The sequence below is a fragment of the Carettochelys insculpta genome, chromosome 8 (assembly GCF_033958435.1).
Source record: "Carettochelys insculpta isolate YL-2023 chromosome 8, ASM3395843v1, whole genome shotgun sequence".
Lineage (NCBI taxonomy): Eukaryota > Metazoa > Chordata > Testudines > Carettochelyidae > Carettochelys > Carettochelys insculpta.
Genome location: NC_134144.1, coordinates 43,707,797 through 43,727,348, shown reverse-complemented (window position 1 = coordinate 43,727,348; position 19,552 = coordinate 43,707,797). Strand labels below are relative to the sequence as shown.

The 19,552-nt window shown below is 45.8% G+C and overlaps 1 protein-coding gene across 15 annotated transcripts in view; it reads right to left on the bottom strand.

Annotated features, from left to right (window-relative positions):
• BAZ2B (bromodomain adjacent to zinc finger domain 2B) overlaps window positions 1-19,552 on the bottom strand; it is a 394,656-nt gene that overhangs the window by 314,860 nt on the left and 60,244 nt on the right. For 14 of the 15 annotated variants that reach the window (XR_012646491.1, XM_075002080.1, XM_075002077.1 and 11 more), the window contains exon 1: window positions 1,162-1,452. The gene's annotated coding sequence lies outside the window, so the exon portion shown is untranslated. Of the gene's footprint in view, window positions 1-1,161; window positions 1,453-1,745; window positions 2,077-19,552 lie in introns of those variants that run through there. The other variant, XM_075002079.1, reaches the window with a different exon arrangement.

The window sequence follows — 19,552 nt, the reverse complement described above, 5'->3', positions numbered from 1 at the left end:
ACTCTGGCGGTGGTGGGTTTTTTTTTTTTTCCAAATTTTGCACACAAATAGTATTCTGCCAAATGCAGAATACATCATCTGAAACACAATTCAAAATACATATATTATCTCCAGGTACTTTCCAAAATAGTTGTTTTAGCATCATTATATGTATACAATAAAGTGTTTTAAACAAAAGGGTAAGCTATATTAAAAAAAAAAAAAAAGACTTTTCCTAACCCCCTTCACTTTCAGTTCTACACTCCCTCAGAGAAAATTCTGGACCAAGCTGTCTCATGTAAATTCACACGAGATAACTATTGCTGTGAAAATAAATAAATAATGCTGACCCACAAATGAAATATTACTTAATATCAACTTTGGATTTTTTAAACAATAAACTATATATTTACATTTGAAATAATACAAGGACAGAAAAGAAAAACGATACATCAAAAGAATAGCTATTTCTCCACCTGTTACAAAGTGTCAGAAAAGAAATGCATAGTTTTAAGAACTATAGGTGTTCTAGAAAGAGACAATACACACCTCTAAGTGTAGCTTGCAACATCTTAGATCAGAAATTCCATAGGGGAAAAAAAAACTACACACACACTTGGAAAATTTCCCCTTAAACTTTACATGACGTCACTGTCTGTCCCTGTAACATTTCCTAAACTTTGAGTCTTATCCACTAGGACTTTCAGGATTTCCACCTATCCGCCCACCCTTAAAAGAGAGAGAGAGAGAGAGAGAGAGAGACTTGGGAATAAAAATTTGCCCAAGATGGCGAAAGCCTTGTTGTTTAGAGGGCAGAAAAATGGAGGATATTGTAATATACACAAAGGGATAAATTTCAACAACTCGGCCAAGGGCTGCAGCTGCTTCTCTCTCTTTATAAGGAAGCAACCCACACAAAAGATAAAGGGAACGAGAAGAAAGCAGCAAAGCCCTAAGCACAGACAGACTCCCTAGTCTCTCCCAAGCCCACTCCACTCGCCCGCCGCCTTTTTCAACACACCAAGCGGAGTTCGGAACAACTCCACAATGCCACATTTTGAAATAAAAGGACAGAAAAGAGTCCGGGGGAGGGGAGGCCAAGCGGGAGAGGGGGAGTTTGCCGCTGCGAGCTCAGCGGGAGGCAGAGCCACGGCTGTATTGAGCCGGGCGGGCTCCTCTTACCTTGTGCGCACTCGGCTCCTGGGGGCCCCCTCGCTGCACGCTGCGCACCCCACCGGGCAGCGGCAGGGGAGGCAGAGGGGAAGGAATTGCCCCCGCGGCTGCAGCTGCCCGACATACCCACGGCGGCGGCGGCCGCAGAGAGCCGGGCAGAGCAGGAAAGCGCAGAGACACAAAGAGGCGCTCCCAGCCCAGGCGGCGGCGGAGGAGCCGGGCAGACGCGAGCCGGCTACCTCGGCCCAGGGACACACACTTGAAGCAATGAATAAAGTTTAAACTCGCTTAGGACCCGGACTACGCTCCCCCCGCCCCCCCTCTCAGGACTCGCACGGTAGCAGCCTCTCTCCGCCCCCCCACCCCCCACCCCAAGTGGACAAGGTCAGCCCCTTCCCGATGGGATACGCAACCAGCCCACCGCAACAAAGGGATGATACAGACCAGCAGCAGCAGAACACCGACACCTCAACTCCGGCGGCTTTGTCCATCCGAGCACGCTCTCCCCCTCGTCCTGAAACCTGGCAAACATTTCACATTTCCACCTTAACAGAAAAGCCCTCCGGACAGCAGGCAGAGAGGTTTTAACTCACCTTTCTAGTTTGGGAGAGATCTCCCCCGTCTCAGGTGGCTGAAGGTTAGGAGGGGAGATGTCAGGGACGTTTCCCTGTCCAACCCCCCCAAGAAGAGTGTAAAGAAACAGTAGGGAGAGGTGGGGAAATTGGGGCGAGTGTAGCTCTCTCTGCGTGTATCTGTTTCTCCGTCTGTCTCTCGCTGTTCTCTCTGGTTAGTTCCTTACAGCAGCAGCAGATTGAAGCAGATTCTCTGCTCAAGGTTTATTCAGCTTCACTTCCAGGCGAAGCCTTCATGAACCAAAAGTGACGTCAACGAACAAGGCTCTTCTCTCTCCAACAATGAAAGTTGCTGTTAACAAGGGGGAAAGAGAAAGAATTGTTTATCTCATTTCAGCTCCAGTAATAAATGACCTATCAGCAACGAAAAGGAGCAAGGAAGAGAGTTGCAATTCTGTTCCCTACGTGCACACTTTCTCTCTCACAGTCCGGTGTTTCCCGGACTAGGAAAAGTTACCGAAAAGTTTAGGTCTTTTAAAAGGACAAAAATAATAAATTAAATTTTTGTGATTATTAAACAACTAACGAACAGATTGGGAGCGAAATGCATTGGTCTTTCATAGTTGTCTAAAATAGTTCTGAAATTATGATTTATGTTCAAGTTAAAGGGTAAAATGCATCTAATTTATAATTACAAGAAAGATTTTAAGGGAACTAGAGTGCCAGGATTAAAAAAAAATAAAAGACCACAAAATCAGACATTTTTGAATCAGCTTAGTACATCAGCCAGTCATACTGGATATAATGTACAAATCTTTATGATGTGACAAATAAAGTGAAATCCAAACAAATCCAAGTAAAACAGATAAACTAGCTTTGATATTAATATGGATATTTAAAAAAACATTTTCCAACATGTCTGTAAAATATGAGCATTTTATTTTGACGAATGGAGACTGTGGTTGGCTGAAACAATTTAATTAATGGGTTATTTTGTAAAAGAAGAGCAAAAACTGGCCCCTCCCTCTTCTAACCCTTTAAATTATACACGTGGTTTCTCTCTCTTCTTTTTTGGCAAAAAGTCAAGATAGGCCAGGGTTAAAGTACACTAAAAACTAAAGTACTACTGCCTGTGAACTATAAAAATAAATATTTAAAGATGTATTAAAACAATCAAGAACATACTTCAAGAAATATAAAGTTCTTTATTTCATTGTGTCTTTTACAAAACATTTTCCTGAATTCTGAAAATGTAACATTTAACTCCCTCATTTTAGTAAGCCTGGTATAAAATTTAAAATTTCATTTTTAAAACTACAGCTAAACAAAAGTTATCTCAAAATAAAATAATATATATATTTAGAAAGATGCCATTGTTTTGTGTTTTCCCTTCAGCCACTGGCTGTGATTTTAATTGTGCTGGAGGATCTTCATTAGTATTAACACATGGGGAGATTTCACAAAGCTGCTTCATTAGGGGGAAAAAAAAGGGAAAAAAAAAAGCTTGGCACACTAGGTCTTTTTGCATGCAATGAGAATGTCAGCCTTACCTCGGTCATTTGTAACATAATAAGTGCAAGCACAGTGATTGCAATGCAGGAACACTGGGGGAAGGGCAAAAATACTGCCAGTCTAACAGGAATATGTGAAAAGAAAGCTTCTCATTACACAGTAAAATGTATTCTAAAAATTAGTGAAGATGGTCTCTCCAGAGACTGATGCTAAATAAATTAATGTGCTGATATGTTTTTAATTATTATTTTTGTACTAGTTTATTTCATTCCCCAGATTCACATCCAGTAGCAAAGCTTTGCTAGCATTTATTGATTTTTTCACCGCCACATTCCCGGAATACAGATTTTAATCATTTCACTACACCACACTCAGTAATTTCATTAAAAACTGGAACCTTCCATCCCCAGAAAAGCATTTAATTTCAATGACACACAATTTCTCTTAGCAGCAAACTGTCTCAACAGTAAAAGCTGGCCTAAGGTTCAAATGCATAATTTAATCCTGAGTTCTCCATGCTCTGCATTCCTTTGAAGCTATAATTTGACTAACTACCTAATAACTGTAATAAGGACAATGATTTCCTTATAATATGTTATTAACCCATATTTAATTAACTCAGAGGCCAAGCTCTGTACATGTTTGATTGGGTCAGTACTTCTCTAACCTCAAAATTTACTAATAATGTTCTTGAAGAAAAATGTGGGATAAGAATATAAGTATGTATATAATGAAATAGATATTTTGCTCTGAATGTTATGCATGAAAAGCTCATACATTTTCCCCCACAACAAACTGTGCTCTAGAGAGAATATGATTTGAAAATGCATGGAAATAAACAACAGATTTAGACAATTCACTGTACAGACTGGCTGCTATACAAGCTACTATACAGATATATTAAATATCTCTGTCATTAATATTTGAAAGAAATCCTAATATTAATCATTATCAGTACTATAGTAAAGAACAATGTATTTAAAAGTTAGTGAGCCAAATCAACTCACGTTCTCAAGATAAAGAAAAAAAAGTTATTTTGTTATATAATCTATTTATTTTTTTATCATGCCCATCCTCACTACAGACCTGATGCTCTTAAAATATAAATCAAAATAAAGTTTACAGAATTATTCGGCACCATTAGCAATGCATTTTATTGTTAAAAATTTAAATAATACACTTCTCACTGTAAAGTTAAGTATTGCTTTTTGACTTTATTTCGTAACTGAAAATACCACTGAGTGTGTAGATAGCACTTCGTATTTGACAGAAAAATGTGTTTAATAAAGAAATGCTAGTTCTGGCAACAGACTCTAAGAACAGTCACAAAGAAACCAGTTTACTAGTGGAAATTTAACAAGGTTCATAAACATATTACACTTTTTTTGTTTTAATATGTTTTTTAACAGAAGCTGATGTTACAGGATTCTACTGATGCATCGAAAGTGATTAACTATTCCATCAAAAAGGTTCACAGCTTCAAAATTTGGTCAGCTTTTCCTAGATAACTTGAAAGTTGGAGTCCTTGATTAAAAAAACATGCAAATTAAAACTATGGCATGTATACAACAAAAACCAGGATTCTTGGTTTTTCCTTTTTTAAAGGATTAATTTTTAAAATGCATAAGCCTGGATACTTTAGATTTCCAAAGTAGTAGTAGTAGGCATCCTTCAGTCTGCATAGACTATGGATTGCGCCCTTTATATTTTCAATTGAGGGCTTCATTTACAGCGTCTACTGTGACTATGAAGACCCACACGAGAGTGACAGTCCTTGCTGCATCTCTTGCAGATGTGGTGGGTGTCTGGCAAGTCCTTATTGTGCTTTCTGTGCGCTTGCTTCTCCTCTGCTAGCTGTCTGATCCTCATCTCGCCTTTCTGAAGGCCCTTGTGTAACCCCGCCTCCATCTGCCGCGGTCGTCTGCTAGTTCTTCCCAGTTGTCCAGCTCGATGTCTACCTCTCTGAGGTCTCTCTTGCAGGCATCTTTGTAGTGCAACTGGGGGTGTCCGGGAGGTCTTTTGCCAGAGGCTAGCTCACCATACAGGATGTCTTTTGGAATCCTTCCATCATTCATCCTCTGGACGTGGCCAAGCCAGCGGAGCCGACGCTGCCTGAGGCGGGTGTGCATGGTTGGGATTCCAGCTTGCTCGAGGATGGTGGTGTTGGTCACTCTGTCCTTCCATGATATTCCAAGGATGCGCCTGAGGCAGCGCAAGTGGAAGACGTTCAGCCTCTTTTCCTGGCGGGCATACAGGGTCCAAGTCTCGCTGCCATAAAGGAGGGTGCTGAGGATGCAGGCTCTGTAGACTTGCATTTTGGTGTGACTGTACAGCTTGTTGTTATTCCACACTCTCTTGCTGAGTCTGGACAGAGTTGTGGCCGTTTTTCTGATCCTCCTATTTAGCTCAGTGTCCAACGACAGGGTGTCAGTGATGGTGGACCCGAGGTAAATGAACTCGTGGATGACCTCTAACGTATAGTTGTCAATGCTGATTGATGGGGATTCAGCAACATCCTGACCGAGTACGTTTGTCTTCTTTAGGCTGATGGTAAGCCCAAAGTCCTTGCACGCTTTGGAGAACTGATCCAGAGTTTTTGAAGCTGGTCTTCTGTGAGAGACACTACAGCAGCATCGTCTGCGAACAGCACGTCTCTGATGAGGACTTCCTGCACCTTAGATTTAGCTTTCAGCCTTGCAAGATTAAACAGTTTCCCATCAGTTTCCCATCAAAGATGCCCTCTGTTGAAGATCCAAAGGCATGCTTCAGGAGGAGTGCGAAGAAGATCCTGAACAATGTCGGAGCAAGCACACATCCTTGTTTGACGCCGCTTCTGATTCTGAAAGCATCCGATAAAGCGCTGTCATATTGGATGGTTCCTCTCATGTCTTCGTGGAACGACTGGATCATCTTGAGTAACCGTGGAGGATAGCCTATCTTGTGGAGCAGTTTGAACAGACCATCCCTGCTGACCAAGTCAAAGGCCTTGGTCAGGTCAATGAAGGCTATGTAGAGTGGCTTCCTCTGCTCCCTGCATTTCTCCTGCAACTGCCTTAAAGAGAAGACCATGTCAACAGTAGACCTCTCTGCGCAGAATCCACACTGCAATTCGGGGTACACCCTCTCACCAATCTTCTGGAGTCTGCCAAGGATGACGCGAGCAAACAGTTTACCAGTGACGCTTAGGAGGGAGATTCCACGGTAGTTGTTGCAGTTGCTTCTGTCTCCTTTGTTCTTATACAATGTTACAATGTTAGCGTCGCACATATCCTGTGGAACCTCACCCTCTTTCCAGCACAGGCACAGTAGCTCATGTAGGGGTTCCAGGAGTGTGTCCGCGGCACACTTGATTACCTCTGGTGGTATAGCATCCTGGCCAGGGGCCCTTCCTGCTGCAATGCTGTCGATGGCTCTCTTCAGTTCATCCACAGTCGGTTCCTGATCCAGTTCGTCCATTACTGGTAGGAGCTCGACGGCATCGAGGGCTGCGTCAACCACAACGTTCTCGCGTGAGTACAGCTCGGAGTAGTGCTCAACCCAGCGCTCCATCTGTTTGGCTTTGTCAGTGATGACTTCACCAGATTTGGATTTCAGAGGTGCCATCTTGTTCTGGGTGGGTCCTAATGCCTTCTTCATACCCTCGTCCATTCTACTGGCTCCAAAGTAAGTACTCTTTAAATAAAGTATGTCACCCTTTGCCTCTTCTACTCCTCATTATCTTTATCATAACAATTCTGAGATAGTTCCACTCATGAACATACGCAATATTCAGAAGGTTGGCAACGACTGCATGGAAAAAAACCTTGGGGGAAAAAAGAGAAATAGAGCAAAGTAAAACTTCAGGACCACTAACACTTACATACATGTACTTTACACATGTGACTAATCTATTGAAGTCAATAGATCTATTAACAAGCTTACAGCTAAGTATGTGTATAAATATTTGAAGGATCATTTATATACTTCAATGCGAGCTACTCATATGAGTACAGTTATAACCACACTTAAACATCTGCAGGATTGGGACTTTAAACATTGATCCCATAATGAACTAGGCACGGACAGACCCTTGTGCCCCCATAAAGCTACACTGAAGTCAATGGTTCCACTGGGGCTCTGCATGGACATAGTGGTCTGCCCACACAGAATTCATTAAAGAGGTCAGGGCCTAATACATTTCTGATAACAGTTGGCCTACTTGTAATGTTGACAGTGGTGTTCGCAAAGTGCATGTTTGTTACCACAAAGAGATAGTCAAACACATTTGAGACACAAACGAAACAAACTTTCAGCAAGGTTGATACTACTGTTAGTTTCTCTGATAAGGAATACACGCATAAGCATGGAATGCATGCTACTAATAAAAAGTTATTTAATAAAAAACTAAGTGTTTTATTCAATGATGATATACAGTCTGCTTTAAAACATCATGTGTAAAAGTAATGCCACAGTAGAAACCAGTTAAAAGCATAGCCTTCGCGCTCAGAAAATTTACTGTGTTTAAGAGGTTTATTCTTATAGTTACTTGTTGGCAGAGCAGAGCTAATGCTATCACTCTCTGAGGGCTATTTATACAGTTTAATGTGTCTAAGTACTCCTGACTTTATGCTGTTACACCCCTATTTTATGACGTCATCCTAGAGTAGTCAGATGAATGAAGCTCTACTTCATCTCACTATAATCAAGAGTTTAGGAGAACACAAAGCCAGGGAATTTTTAAAAAACACAATGCAATTTATATATAGTATGAGACAACTTCAATGGCTTAGTAGAACGATTAATCTGTTGTTGATCACTGTGAGTTGGATGCTCTGAAAAATTCTGATTTCACTGCTAGCATTCAGTTTGTTGCAGATTCTCTTCTGAAGCACATGACGCAGGGCTGCAGAGGTAAGAGATACCCAATGGATGGCCATAATAGCTTATTAGTACCCTGAGCTGCCATGTGGAAAATTGGGACAAAGGGCCAAGTCAGGAATCCCAAAAGAATCAGAAGAGATGTGGACTCAAACTTCAGATACAAGATCAAAATCTAGGAAGATTGGCCTCCAAGAGGGAAAAAAAATGGTATCCTTAGTGTCCTAGATTACTAGGAGACTAATAAATTAACATACTTACGGATATTTTTAAACTGCATCTGAGAGTGAGCCTTCCAGCCCAGGTAGACATCCTCTTGATAGCTTGGCTTGAGCCAGCATGCTAAACATAGCAGTGTGGATATTCAGGCTCCAGCAGAGCTGAACTCAGATCAGGAGGGCATGTGTGCTTGAGAGATCAGGCTGCCACCTGACCAACAATGTCCACATGGCTACTTTTAGTGCACTAATTCAAGCTGACTTAGAGTCTGTCTATTGGCATCAAAAGACTCACTCCTAGCTCCAGCATTCACCATAATTTTTAAGAAATAAGACTAGGTTGTGCTGGGATCATGAACATGACTGAACAGAGAAGAGCAACAAAAGACAGCAGTAAATTATTTTATCCTTCTCTTATCCTGGGCTGGTGGGCAGCTACACCAACTCCTAGTGCAAGGCAGAGCAGTCCGTCCAAGTATTCTGTCAGCCATGTTTTATCAGAATGCATTATGTTACAGGCTGTCCTTCTTGGCCATCTCCTTCTCCCATAAATTCCCTGACACGTCCCAATGTTGAGAAGCCAATTCACCTTACCAGCTTCACACTAGCCGATGTTTCCACCATACTGACACAATCCTCAGGAGACTCTTCAGAGCTTAGTTAAGATTCCTATACACTGAGTTAGCAATGCAGAGAGACCTTAGTGGGGCCAAGGATCTGTCTCTAAGACTTAGGATATGTCTACACTAGGATATTAAGTCAAATTAAGTAAGGTTGATTTTTTTGCATCTGATTCTGTAAAATCAAAGTTGCATGTCCCACCGGCAAGCAGAGTTGATGGAGTGTGTTCCCACTTTGCCAGCAACGCACTGTCCCACAACTATTGCTGACCTCTTGTACTCTAGGTTAAGCTCCCAGTGTCTGACAGGACAAAATCTGTGTCATGGGTAGTTCTGAGTATGTTTTGTCAGCCCCATGTGGTGCACTTATCTCCTCCCCCTCCCACTTGAAAGCAACTGTAAACAGTGGTTTTGGTCTCTTTTTTACTGGGTATTTGTGCAGACACCACAGCAGGCTAGCATAGGCCCCATCCAACTTCAAACTGTTCTGGCAAATATCGTAAACATCTTACAAATTATGCTGTGGTATGTGCAGCAGTCTCCAGAGCAATGAAGACTCTAGGAGGACACAGGCATTCATGAATGTGGAACACTGGAAAGGAGGAATGGGGAGATGCTGGTTGCACTCAGTGCTATTCACACAGTGAAATGCTAGTTTTGGTGCCATGAATCAGGCTCATACTGGTGGGATCACATGGTTCTGCAGGTATGGAATGATCAACAGTGGCTACAAAACTTTTGCATGCATAAGGACACTTTAGCTGTGTCTACACGTGCATGCTACTTCGAAGTAGCGGCACTAACTTCGAAATAGCGCCCGTCGTGGCTACACGCGTCAGGCGCTATTTCGAAGTTAACTTCGACGTTAGGCGGCGAGACGTCGAAGTCGCTAACCTCATGAGGGGATCGGAATAGCGCCCTACTTCGACGTTCAACGTCAAAGTAGGGACTGTGTAGACGATCCGCGTCCCGCAACGTCGAAATTGTGGGGTCCTCCATGGCAGCCATCAGCTGGGGGGTTGAGAGACACTGTCTCTCCAGCCCGTGCGGGGCTCTATGGTCACCGTGTGCAGCAGCCCTTAGCCCAGGGCTTCTGGCTGCTGCTGCTGCTGCTGCTGCTGCAGCGGGGGATTCATGCTGCATGCACAGGGTCTGCAACTCGTTGTCAGCTCTGTGGATCTTGTGGTGTTTAGTGCAAGTGTGTCTGGGAGGGGCCCTTTAAGGGAGCAGCTGGCTGTTGAGTCTGCCCTGTGACCCTGTCTGCAGCTGTGCCTGGCACCCTTATTTCGATGTGTGCTACTGTGGCGTGTAGACGTTCCCTCGCTGCGCCTATTTCGATGTGGTGCTGCGCAACGTCGATGTTGAACATCGACGTTGCCAGCCCTGGAGGACGTGTAGACGTTATTCATCGAAATAGCCTATTTCGATGTTGCCACATCGAAATAGGCTACTTTGATGTAGGCTTCACGTGTAGACGTAGCCTTTTACAGACTTTTGCACATTGCTTTCTCCTGCCCTAGAAGCACAACAAGACCAGAATGAGACCTGCTCTGACACTTGAGAAGCGAGTTGCAAAAGCTCAGTGGAAGCTTGCAGTACTACAGGTCAATGAGCAATCAATTTGGAGTGAGCAAATCTATCATGGGAGCTACTGTAATCCAAGTGGCCAAGGTGATCAATACCCTTCTGCTACAAAGGACAGTGACGTTGTGAAATGTGCAGGATACAATGGATGGTTTTGCCATGATGGGGCTCCCTAATTGCAGTGGGGCGATAGATGGAATACACATCTCTATCTTGGCACCAGACCACCTTGCCCCAGAGTACATAAGCCACAAGGGGCATTTCTTGATGGTTTTGTGGGCGTTGGTGGATCACAAAGACCATTTCTCAAACATCAACGTGGGATGGCTGGGAAGGTGCATGATGCGCACATCTCTGGGACTCCAATCTATTCAGAAAGCTGCAGGGTGGAACTTTGTTCCCAGACAAGAAAATTATCATTGGAGACGTAGAAATGCCAACATAGATCCTAGGAGAACCAGCTTATCCTTTGGTCCTGTTGCAAAAGAAGCCATACAATGGCAGCCTGGACCACAAGCAAGTGCAATATGGAAGTAAAACGTGTTTTTAGCTATTCAAAGGAGCCTCTGAGGAACAGTTTCAGGAGCCTCTTGATTCCGTTAGACCTAAATGACAGCAATGTTTCCCTCATGGTGGCAGCCTGCTGTGTGCTCCATAATTTATGTAACAGAAAGGAGGGAAATTTCATGCCAGGCTGAAGGGCCGAGGCATATCACCTGTCCATTAATTATGAGCAACCAGATACCAGGACAATAAGGAGAGCACAGCAAGGGGCACTGCTAATCAAGGAGGCTTTGAAAAAAAAACTTTATGAATGAACAGACAGCAAAACGACAGTCATGTCTATTGCTGTTATGGAGGTGCCCCTGTATGATGTATGCTGGCCTGTAAATCCTGTAAACCTCTCACTCCCAATTGTGCAACACAAGCTATAAAGACACTGTTGTTGAAAGAGTATGCATTTTTATTTCAGGAACAAAATGAAGCAAACAGTAAAGGAGATCCTGGGAGGAACTTCAGAGTGGGGTGCGCAAGAGCAGGAAGCATTTTGAAATCACATGTGGGTATGTCATCCTACTGTTCTGGGAAACATCCCTGGTGGTTGGGTGGAAGGATGCCCTATACTTTCCCCTCCCTCCCCACTTTCTGGAGACCCTGAGTGGGGAGGCTATGGAACATGGTAAGGAGGGAATTTGGTTCAGCATGGGCTGCAGTGTGGCCCTGTGCTCCTCGACCAAGCACCTCAGGAGCTCTGTTTGCACACCATGCGCTTCAACATCTCCTCCCAGGTCTGGACTTTCATTCCCTGAGTGCCCAAGGAATATGTCCTCCCAAGTCCACTTTTGCCTTTGGATCTGTGCTAGTCTAACAGCTAGAGATTTGGGGGAATGTTAAAAGGGCTCATGGTTGCACTCTCTGCAACAAAAAATCGGACAGGCATTAGGAAAATACATTCATTGTAGATAAGTTTTAGAACACACAAGGTAATTTCATGAAGGAGTATCTGTGGAAAACAATAGGGGTGTGTTACATACAAAGACAATTTTTGCTTTTGAGCATCCTCTACGCAGCAGATACAACACAGAGATCTTAAGGGAGCTGCTTGACCTGGCTTGCTGCCAGTCATGGTAAGGAACAGATTGAGGCAAGCTTTCAAGCCATCTGTGGGGCAGTGGATTCAAAAAGCAGATCCTGCAGCTTTGCAAGGCTCTGGCTTAGCAAAGGGAGAGGGTGCATGGTGGATATTGTGGCTTTGGTTCATGCAGTTACCACATCCTTCCTCCCCACTTTGCTGGGACACTGAAAATTTTGCTTCTCACAAGAGCCTGAGGAGAAGAAAGGAAGAGGGAGCCAGGCATGGCAGCACAGTTTGTGCTATCAGTGCTATGTAGCTCTCGCCAATCACCACGTGCTCCTCCAACACCCTTTGCTGGGACAGTGAAATTTTCTCTTCTGACAAGAGCCTAGGAAGGAGAAGGGAGGGAGGGCCAGGCCTGGCAGTGGGGCTTGTGCCATGGGGGCTGTGTGGTTCTCATAGTGGCCACATGCTTCTCCACACAGCCCCTTTGCTGGGACAATGAGTCTCTCTTAAGTTACATATTGCTTCCCCAGCTTCATCTAGGTTGCAGTGCTTGACATCAGGCTTCTCTGAATCACACACAATGATAAGGAGCAGATGCGGACTAAATGTGGGCATAAGGCTGGTCCTTATGCTGCACTGTTTCATGCTGCAATGATGCCAGGTCACTTACTCCTGGCTTAGCATGGTAAAATGTCCCATCATGGAGGTCAGACGAAGGCAGGCCTCTCCTCTAAAAACTCGTGAAAAGAAATAAAGACTACCTCTCTGAGAGCTTTACAGCGATTTGCAGGCAGGGTTCCCACTCTGTTCCCAGACACAATAACAAGGTGTTGGGGCATGGGGAGGGCTCAGCTGTTTAGGTACAGTGGCCACCTCAGATCATACCCAATTGCCTTAACCCACTTATAGCATGATTAAAATTGATAACTTGCCAGAGGTAGCCTCCCCGCCATCAAGGTCTAGCAGCAAAACACCCTGTGAGAAGCGCAAAGTTTTAAAAAACAAAAACAAACAAACAAAACACACAGTCCTGGCTGTCAGCGAGATCAGCTGCTCCATTCACCTGCTCTCCATTCTCCTCCTCCTCCTATTCCTTATTAACCATATCTTTCCCACACTTGGCAGAGGCTGACTGAAGAATCTCTTGGGAGGTATCCATGGACAGTTTGGGGACAGTAGTTGGGTCCTCCCTAAAATCACATGCAGCTGCCCATAGAAGTGGCATGTTTGCAGCAATGACCCAGCAGGTATGTTTGCTTCCTTTGTCTTCCGGTACGCCTACTAGCTTGGTCCACAGTACTAGAATATGAACTTCTTTTAGAGATGGTGTATTATTTTGGAGTGGGGGAGATCAGCCTCCAAGGTCCATGTTGCATGGGGAGGGGCATTCTGGGGTCTCTCAGCCCTTTTTTTCTCTGCAGAAGATATCAGCAATTGACCTTCTCCAATCACAGAAAATCCACTCAGACTGGGTAATCAACAAGACAATCCTCTGGAGGATTAGGAGGGCCAGGATGAAATCCTGATCGATCAAAGACAGCAGGCCCGTTAGCAAGGATTGCCTGCTTTTACAGGAGGTAGAACTGGGTGATACTAGGACAGAGAAGGAAATTCTCAGGGCTAGCCCAGAACCCAAGCCCAGGACAGGGCTGTGCCCTAAGCACTGCAACTAAATCCTTGTACTGTTAAAGGAGAGCTGAATCCAGAATTGTTTTTTGTTGCTTGGTTGTTTAGAAACTGATAAGCTTAGGGCACAGGATTACATGCCCCAAGATGGCAGCCACACCTTGCAACACTATGGTGAGATATGCCTGCAGTACCATGTGTGGCCTTGAGGGGGAGCACTACAGAGCAACCCTATCTCACTCAAAGTTCCAGTCAAGCAAACAGTTAAACCAGTGTTTTATTTTAAGCACAGAAGTTCCACTAAAGTTACTGGTACTATTCACATGCTTTTTAAGCACACATATGAGTGTGAATCTGATCATGTGCGTTTTACCCATGAAAGAGCATTACCTAATAAATAACATTGTTAGTTTTTCAGGTGCTGCAGGACTGCTTTTTTGTGAAGCTACAGACTAACACAGCTACCCTCTGACACACTTAAGTAGTTTGCTGTACTGGAACCATAAGGTACAATCAAATTATTATAATCATATTGGCTGTGTCAACACTTGGCCAAAATTTCAAAAGGGCCATGCTAATGGCCAAATCGGAGAATACTAATGAGGCACTGAAATGAATATTCAGCGACTCATTAGCATGATGCCAGCCACAGCACTTCGAAAGTGCTGCGTTTCAATCATGCGCGGCTCATCTACACAGGGCCCTTTAGAAAGGAACCTGCAAACGTCAAAATCCCCTGATAGGAATAAGGGCCCTGTGTAGACTTTCTAAGTGCTGCAGCTGGCAGCATGCTAATAAGGCACTGAACATTCATTTCAGTGCCTCATTAGTATTCTCCGACTTGGCCATTAGCATGGACTTTTCAAAATTTTGGCCAAGTGTAAACATGGCCATTGTTGCTATCCTTCTGTTTTTCCATTTATAAATAAAGCCAATATTATCAGTTATATTACAGAAGGTAGGAAATGTATAACCTTAGAACAAGTTATTTTCCCAACTCCCAAAGAGTTCAACTTTAAGTCCTTCTGTCATTAGGTCATCCTTTCATTTTTAAATGGAGAATTAAGTTAATTTTTTATGCCAAGCTCTATGGACTACTGTGTCCACTACCTATCAGAAATTTAGGCCACATCAAGGATCTACTTTTTTGAACATCATGAGAACAAGAGCCATAGTAAAACTGTATTGCAACATTATTTTGGCCATGTATACGGAAGCACTTATGTCAGCAAAATTTCTGTCACTTGGAGTATGAAAAAACCTCCCTCCTGGATGACATAAATTTTGCCAGCATAAGCAATGGTGTGCACACTGCTATGTAGGTGGGATGCTCTCTTGACAACAAAGTTACCACCATTCAATTAGCTGATTTTATTGCATCACTGGGACAGCTTGTTCCTGTCAGCATGACACAGTTACACAAGCAACCTTACAGGATCACAGATTTATTGGTACAACTAGGCTGCTGTAAACTTGTAAGCGTAGACATGGGCTTAGTCTTTGCTTATATGAATGGGAACAAACTATGCTCTAACAGTGTGAAGGAACCATACTCAAGCCCTGGTCTTTACCAGACTGTGACCCACTCTCTTTTCCTCCCCAGTGGCTGGGGGATCACTGTCCAATATTCTTTCTATAAATGAAGTCTCCATGCTTTCCTGCATTTGTCTCAAATACACACCTGTTTGAGACGGATTGTAAAGTTTTCAAGATAAAGAAAGGTTACTCACCATAGTAACGGTGGTTTTTCGAGATGTGTCCCCGTGAGTGCTCCACATTAGGTGTCGGGCTCGCCCGGCGCCGCAGATCGGACCTTCCAAGCAGTTTCTGCTAGACCGCGCATGCGCTGGTGTGCGCCGCTCCCTTGCGTGCTCCTGGCCACGTGCGCGATCCGGTCCCCGCCAGTTCCTTGACCAACCGCCTCGGATGCTCCTGCAAAACACTAAACAGAGATCCAAAGCAGGGAGGATGGGCGGGTAGTGGAGCACCCACGGGGACACATCTCGAAGAACCACCGTTACTACGATGAGTAACCTGTCTTTCTTCTTCGAGTGTCCCCGTGAGTGCTCAACATTAGGTGACTACCCAGCAGTAACCCAAGATAGGAGGTGGGTAATCGGATCATGTACAGCTTGTCCCCGAGAGGACCGCTGCCGAGAGCTGGGTATCCTCTTGGAATACCCTGTGAAGGGCGTAGTGCTTGGCGAAGGTGTCATAGGATGACCAGGTCGCCGCTCTGCAAATGTCCTTTAGCGCAACGCCCTTGAAAAAGGCTGTTGATGCCGCCACCGCCCTAGTGGAGTGAGCCCTGGGCGTGGCCAGTAAAAGAGTCTTCTTTACTTCGTAGCACATTTTTATGCAGGATACGATGTGCTTTGAGATTCTCTGCGAAGAGAGACCTTCTCCTTTCGATTTGGGAGCGAGAGAGACCAGGAGTCTATCCGTTTTCCGGATGGGCTTGGTCCTGTCTATATAGAAGGCCAGCGCCCTCCTCACATCCAGGAGGTGTAGGCGTGCCTCTTCGTTAGAGTTATGAGGCTTTGGATAAAACGAGGGTAAAACAATAGGTTCGTTAATATGAAACTCTGAAGAAACCTTAGGAACAAAGGCTGGATGCAGCCGTAGAATCACCGCCTCCTTGGAAAAAACAGTGCAGGGTAGCGTTGCCATAACTGCCGCAAGCTCACTCACCCTGCGAGCTGACGTGATTGCGAGAAGGAAGGTCGTCTTTATCGTAAGGAGGCGGAGGGAAACCGTGGCTAAAGGCTCGAACGGTGGTCCCGTTAGCGCATTAAGCACCAGGTCCAAGTTCCACGAAGGTGGAAGCGGTTTCCGAGGGGGGTATAGGTTTACCAACCCTTTGAGGAACCTGGTAACCATGGGATGGGCGAACACCGTGTGCCCTTCCTCTTCGCGTCTGAACGCCGAAATGGCGGCAAGGTGGACCTTTAACGAGGATAGTGAGAGTCCTCCTCTCTTGAGGTCCAGTAAATACTCTAATATCACAGGTATAGGTACCGAAAGGGGAGCTAACTGTTTGGTAGAACACCATGCCATGAAGCGAGTCCATTTCTGCTTGTAGTCTTCCTGGTGGAACTCCTCCTGCTACTTTCTAGGACTTGTTGCACCTCCTCCGTACATGTCCTCTCTAGGGAGCTGAGCCATGGATTAACCACGCATGTAGTCGCAGGCCTTGGGCGTGCGGATGCACTATGGACCCCTGGGCTTGTGTGAGCAGATCCGGCGCCACCGGAAGGGGCATCGGTGGACGGTCCGACATGCGCAGGAGTAGGGGGAACCATTGCTGTCGATCCCACGTTGGGACTATCAGGATCATTCGGGCTCCTTCCCTCCTGGCTTTCTGCAAGACTTTGTGGATCAGCACTGTGGGAGGAAAAGCGTAAAGCAGGAGGCCCCTCCAGGAGATCGCGAATACGTCCCCCAGGGACCCCCGTCCCAGTCCTGCCCTGGAGCAGAATCGTGGGCACTTCTTGTTGTGTTGAGTGGCAAACAGGTCTATCTGGGGAAAGCCCCATGCGTGAAAAATCGGTCGTAGCAGATTGGGACGGATCTGCCACTCGTGCGTGAGTGTGAAACGCCTGCTCAGCTGGTGTGCCTTCACATTGTGAGTGCCTGGTAAGTACGAGGCTTTCAAGGTTATATTGTTGGCGATGCACCAGTTCCACAACCGGACTGCTTCCGCACATAAGGCACGGGACCGAGCTCCTCCTTGCCGATTTATATAAAACATGGTGGAGGTATTGTCTGTACTGATCCCGACTACTTTGCCTTGTATATGGTCTCGAAAGTGTCTGCAGGCGTTGAACACTGCTCTGAGCTCCAGTATATTTATGTGCAGTGACTGTTCCGTGGAGGACCACAGTCCTTGCGTCACCTCTTCGCCCATATGTGCTTCCCACCCTATGTGGGAGGCATCTGTAGTAAGAAAAGCCAATATTTGTGGTTGGTGGAAGGGTACCCCTGTTAGCATGTTCTTGGGGTTTACCCACCATTGCAGGGATTTGCGCACCTCTGTTGTGGGCGACACCACCCTGTGAACGGTGTGTGCTGCCAGTTTGTATACGCTCGCCAGCCAGTGCTGCATGCTGCGCATGTGTAACCTGGCGTTCTGTACTACGAACGTCGCTGCTGCCATGTGGCCCAGCAGCTGTAAGCACGTCAGAACCGGCACCATAGGGCTGAAGGTGATGACTTGCACGAGGGAGCTGATGGCCCGAAAGCGAGTCTCTGGTAGATACACTCTCGCTGTAATAGAATTTATGCGTGCCCCTATGAACTCTATGTCCTGTGTGGGGTCTATCTTTGATTTTGCCAGATTGATCAGCAAGCTGAGCAAAGAGAACGTGCCTGCTGTGACGCGTATCATGCGTAGTACCTCCTCCTTCGAGGCCCCTTTGAGTAGGCAGTCATCCAGATACGGGAATATAAATACCCCCTGTCTGTGCAGGTAGGCTGACACCACTGCCAAGGTCTTGGTGAAGACTCTGGGGGCCGAGGGGAGGCCAAACGGTAGGACCTTGTATTGAAAATGTTCTTTGCCTACCATGAACCGGAGGAATCGTCGGTGAGCCGGATGGATAGTTATGTGAAAATACGCGTCTTGTAAGTCGAGGGCTGCAAACCAATCTCCATCGTCCAGTGCCGTAAGAATGGAGGCAATTGTGATCATCCGAAAGCGTTGCTTGCGCAGGTACCGGCTGAGGCCTCGAAGATCTAAGATGGGCCTCCAACCTCCTGTCTTTTTCTCTGTGAGGAAGTACCTCGAGTAGAACCCTCTCCCTTGCAGTTGCTCCGGCACTCTTTCCACTGCCCCTATGAGCATGATATGGTCTACCTCCTGCTTGAGCCTCGCTACGTGGGAGGCCTCCTGGAGGTGAGGCCTGGGTGGAGGTCGTGGCGGTGGGAGCGACTGGAAGGGGATGGCGTACCCCGTGGCTATGATCTCCAGCACCCATTTGTCTGTGGTGATCCTTTGCCACTGGTCATAGAATGGTCGGAGGTGATGGTGGAATAACCGCTTCGGATGACCTTGTGCGATGGTAGTGGTGGCGCAGCCCTGGATCTGTGTGTCAAACTTGTGGCCTTTGGCCCTGCCCCGAGGACGCACGGCTCTGTTGGGAACGTCGCCTGGGAGTTCTGTGCTGCTGGTGCTGTTGATGTCGCCCTTGCTCGTAACCCCTGTGGTACTGGGGACGCTGTGGCTGGTACTGGTACCGTCTTTGTTGAGGGTAGTACTTTTTCTTTCTGTATGGAGGGGTGTAAATCCCCAGGGTCCTAAGTGTGGCTCTTGAATCTTTAGTGGAATGAAGGACCGAGTCACTTGATTCAGCAAACAGCTTCTGCGTGTCGAAGGGAAGATCGACGATCTTTGCCTGCAGATCCCTCAGTATACCCGAAGTCTGGAGCCAGGACTCCCTTCGCATCACCACTGCCATAGCTGTGGAGTGTGCTGCTGTGTCCGCAACATCCAGGGCGATCTGAACTCCCATCCTCGAGGCCGCGTAGCCTTCTTGCACGATGGCCTTGAGCACCGGTTTCTTGTCCTCTGGAAGCGAGTCCATGAGGGAGGTTAACCTAGTGTAGTTGTCGAAATTGTGGTTCGCTAGATGCGCTGTGTAATTTGCCATTCGCAACAGTAGTGTGGAGGAGGAGTAGACCTTTCTGCCGAACAGCTCTAGCTTCTTGGCATCTTTGTCTGTTCCCCCTGTCTTGAATTGAGATGTCTTTGATCTTTGTTGCAACGACTCTACCACCAAGGAATTTGGTTGTGGGGGGCTGAACAGGAACTCCATGCCCTTCGCCGGCATG